Source organism: Punica granatum, chromosome 7 (genome assembly GCF_007655135.1).
Source record: "Punica granatum isolate Tunisia-2019 chromosome 7, ASM765513v2, whole genome shotgun sequence".
In the NCBI taxonomy this organism is placed as follows: Eukaryota; Viridiplantae; Streptophyta; class Magnoliopsida; order Myrtales; family Lythraceae; genus Punica; species Punica granatum.
The window spans coordinates 8,654,168-8,658,925 of record NC_045133.1 but is presented as its reverse complement, the minus strand read 5'-3'; the positions used below and the strand labels follow the sequence as shown (position 1 = coordinate 8,658,925).

At 37.1% G+C, this 4,758-nt stretch overlaps 1 long non-coding RNA gene across 1 annotated transcript; it reads left to right on the top strand.

The window, feature by feature from the left end:
• The first annotated feature begins 3,147 nt into the window (after positions 1 to 3,147).
• Positions 3,148 to 4,015, top strand: LOC116215192. Its single transcript, XR_004158427.1, has 2 exons — positions 3,148 to 3,380; positions 3,667 to 4,015. It is a non-coding gene; the product is annotated as an uncharacterized LOC116215192 (long non-coding RNA).
• Positions 4,016 to 4,758: the final 743 nt, after the last annotated feature.

The following is a 4,758-nucleotide window of genomic DNA, read 5'->3' as shown; positions in this document are numbered from 1 at the left end:
AAATCATTAAGTTTAATTAAAATCTGCTGAATGCTTTATTTTATTTTTTGGGTTTCGAGCCTGTCGATTAATTGGTTTGTACATAGAAAAGTAAACTATTCAATTTGGCCAAACGAAGAGTTCGAGATCTCGCAGCTACTACGTACAACCACTTCGAGAGGCACGTCACGTCCTGTTAATACCTTTTTTGCCACTTTTTTATCCTCCTATTAGTAGAGACTGAGACATCTCTTATTAATTGATATTTTCACCCGATTTCGTTGACCCTCTGGCAATATGTGATAATTAATGTTTTCTTGGCAAACTATCAAAAAAAAATTGCAGGCAGTATTTAGTAATTTAGCTTGCATTAATAGTATCGATTTAGAATTGATCACAAAAATAAAAATATCAAATAATGGCGTAGTATGTCCCCTTATCTCCTTATCCAAAAATAGATCATCTCTTTTTATATATTAGAGTATTTCAGAACTGTTGTTAATTAGAGTTGAATTTTTTGGTCCGTGGATAAATTGTAATTATTTTGTTCTTACACATATCACACCCATCAACTCCAATTTCCCTTCTCTTCCTTTCTCCACACTCAACAAGATAACTTTCCCACTCTAATTTTCCCTCCAAAAATTCGGATGCCCTAAGCACACCCTAATTGCACTTAACTCCACTTAATCTTGTCATTAAGCTTGCCTTTATAAGTCTATTGCATCATTAATTTAATCACAACTCAACTTCCATCATCTTTCTAGCTTTCTCACTCTAGGAGACAATCCCAAGTCCTCTCCAACCCCAGTAATCTCCAGCATTCACTCAGCCCAAGCACATCCCGAATTCAAAGCCATTTTACCTAGAAACTCAACCGTTTTCCGATGACCACCACCCAACCCGAACCAACTTCAATCAAACTTCATACCCCACATGTATTCGACATACCGAGTCCATTTCCGGTGTTAGTTTCGTGATTTGGAGCCTCCAGCACCCCGTTTCAAGTCAATCTAGAATCGGGTCCCTAAGCGGTCTTGCGGTTTCTAGGCGGGTCCCACCTCCCGACTTTGCCTGAGCCTCAAACAAACTGCCTACCCCACATGTATTCGACCTCTCAAATCCATTTTCAGTGTTAGTTTCACGATTCAAAGCCTCCAGCAGCCTGAACCAGCACTGTCCAGAATCGAGTCCTCTAGGCGTTTATCGGTTTCTAGACAATTTCTCTCCTAAAACCCTAAAACAACTATGGCGAGTCGTAGCATCACTCCTTAAGGGTTCCTCATGATCCTCACTCTCCCTCACGACAAGGAGGTCACGATCCGAGAGCCGATCAACCGTGCAAACCACATTTTTTATTTATTTTCCTTACTGGTTTTTCTATGACTTACCGGTTTCTTCTTTGAGTTTTCGGTTTGCTCGAGCCTTTGCATGCCTAGAGCTCATCACAGCCCCTTCAAGCAATCCTTTGGGAGTCGAGAGGGCCCGTGCCGACTCGGTGCAACACCCGGAGCCACCTTTGCAGCCGTTTCAACTCAAACAGCCCAGTCGGATCTATTCTTCCGAAGCCACATTGTGCTCCGTATCCGTGGTCCAAGATCACACTGTACTATGGAACCATTGTCATGGAGCACAAAAGCTTCGGACCACGATCTTATAGGGCCCTAGTGACTCTGGTTATGATCAACCAGATGCCCTAAAATCTTCAAAATCTTCTTCCTCAACCTCATGTTCCGAAACCTCGGTTTCATTCACCATTATACATAATTCCTCACATTACAAGTCCCAGTGAACTTGCATTAAGTAACGTGGGTTGATTCAAGCGGTTTGGCACCTATTCACCTTAAACAAGTTCTCTGGTTTGAGTCTCGTAGATGGGAAAAATTCACGCTGTGAGAGCTTTATCGTTTAATGGGCCGACGCAACTCGAACTGAATTAGTCGAAACCAATGTGTGTCCGGATACCATGATACAGACCGAAAATAGATTTGCCATTAAATATTGCTGGTTCGGGTGCATGAAACAGCCTAAGAACAAGAAGTTTTTCTTTTTTATGAATCGAATTAATGTGAGATTCCAGTATACCATGTTTCCGCGGTCTAGTAGATGTGATTTTTTTTCAATGATTTGGTTTTCAGAACAAAATACATGAGTAGAGAAAAGTTGTTACCAAAAAGGAATTTCTTCCTTTCTACCGAAGAAAGAAATAACTTCTTTCTAATAAGCGTCGTAAAAAGGAAACAAAGAATCGTCCTTTAGTTATATCTTTAGCTATACGTAATACTTCACAATTTGATAGATTTTATTTTCTCATTTCAAAGAAAAATTGTCAATGAACAGGGGATCGATTCAAGCGGTTTAACTCTTTTCCCTTTAAATAAGGTCTCAGTTTCGAGTCTTAAAAATAAAAATAAAAAAATCTTGATTTGGAAAATTTTACCCCTTAATAGATCAATTCAGCTCGAACTAAATTAGATGGGGATTCATTACATTTCCAAATATCACTTACACACGGAAAAAAAAACTGTCAAAAGACGAATTAATTCTAGTGGGAGATTATCAATCTTACCATGCATTGATTCTAGTGAGAGATTTTCAATCTTACCATGCGCGTCTGCCAATGTCCTAGAACATTAGGTCTTCAATGATTTCACGGGTATATGGCCTATCCACACATGGACACAGCTCAGAACAAAATTTTTATTATTTATGAAAAAAAGAGTATAGTGAAATGCCACATGTTTTCGCTGTTAATGAAAAGATTATAGGTTCGATTCTCCTAGTGAAATTATCCATACCCTTTATATATTAGTATTAGAATTTTTATTTTATTATATTAGACTCATGAGGCTAATTTATAATTGAAAAACATAAATATTATTTATTTATTTATTTATTTATTTTTGCATGTTCGAATGATTATTATTATCATCACATGAAGCATCGATTAATTAAACGAGGATATAACTACTAGCTGCTTGTCGTTTTGCACCAGCGCTTTGTACATTAATTAATTATGTGTGAATAACAGAGACTTTCCGAGCATATTAATTTCAATAAACAAAGACATTACCCAATGTCAACCCAAAAAATAAAAGGACCTTACCTAATGAATATATAGATCGCTACATAGATAGAGATGTATAAATATCTGCTCAAATCTCAGTCTTCAAAACCCTGAAGAATATATAGAGAGTCATTCTTACTAAGGAAAAATCAGTTGCTCAAATGGTGTTCTTCGGGTGGAAAAATGCACTGTCAAGGTCCCGACCGTCGAGGCGGAGGCCATCCTCATCGTCCAGACCGTCCAGGCCATCCTCATCGCTGTCCTCTGAGGACAACTGTTTAGAAATCGGGTGTTGCTGCATTTTCGGGTCAATCGCCGCCATTGTCACGTCCTTGTGAGAAATCTTTCTAAAATATATATAGTTTGAGTGATATTTGTCTATGGAAGGGAGAGGACGGCGAGAGTATAATCCTTATACTTGTGAAACATGCTAGCGGAGTTTGCACTCTCCTTCGCACACAAAAGACAGTTTTTGTCCTCAAACTTTCGCGCTTTTACCACTTTAGTCCTAAACCTATTCTTTTTACCACTTAAATATATATGTAATCTCCATTGTTTTAAGTCATTTACTGGTCGTGTTGACTGAGAAAGTTGTTCTCTTCTGCTGGGCATGCATGCAGGTTCTATGGGCTGACATGTTGCTGCTGCTGCAATATGTGTGGGACTTGCTCTTGCTTGGATGAAAGTGAAACCTCCGATCCCAATCCACCAGCAAACGAGCCAACAATAAAGACAGAAGACAATAAAATAGCAAAAGACTAAAAAAAAAAATTTGAAAGGAAGCCCGTCGATGTATTTTCCTTTTCTGAGCTGCCAGTTCTTGTTGGTTTTCCTTATACTTTGGAGTTACGTCGATTGCATATCGACAGTCTACCTTCTCAATAATGGCATATGTGCACAGTGCACCTATGTGTAATTTTTTTCCTGCTCCTATTAATAATCAAAGTTCATTGCAAGAATTACCTGAAACTCGAATGTATCGATTCGGCATTCCGCCTATGCGCTGATTTTATTTTATTTTTTTTGGAAAAAGGCATAATGTAATGAAACATGCCCCACCCTAAAATTAAGAAACTGCAATCGTACATCTCATTTTTCCTTTTCCTTATTGTCCCGTGACCCTTGAAAACGTGAAGGAAAATCAATTTTTCATTTCGCTCTATATATAGACTATTTCAAAAAGTCAATTTATTGAGAAATATGGTGAAGTGGATGCAAATCGTCTATCCCATCTTACTGTCTCATCTCCTGCCCCATCAACCAGATCGTGCCACATTTCCAATCACAATTTCATAGAAGCATCTTCTCCCTACATTTTCAATTCCAAGTTTAACCTTTAAAAGCCATTTTATTTTTTTCTTTTTTAACACAAAATTAAGATAATTAAATTTAATAAATTTAAAATTAAAACATCTAAAAAAATGTGTTATCAAGATAGTTACTATCTAATTAGTTGATTTAGTTACATATTGCTTCATTAAAACTTTATTCTACAATTTCCTAAATCTTGGATTCATTTTTATCGATATTCTGGACAACGCATTCATTTTGGCCTCTAAAAAATGATAGATACTCATACATGAAAAATAGGAGGATCCAATGGAAATCTTATACTATATACACATATACGTATGTATTATCCTAACTTTGTGTCAAAAAAGAACAAAAAATAATAATATGGCTTTTAAAGGTTAAACTTTGGAATTGGAAAT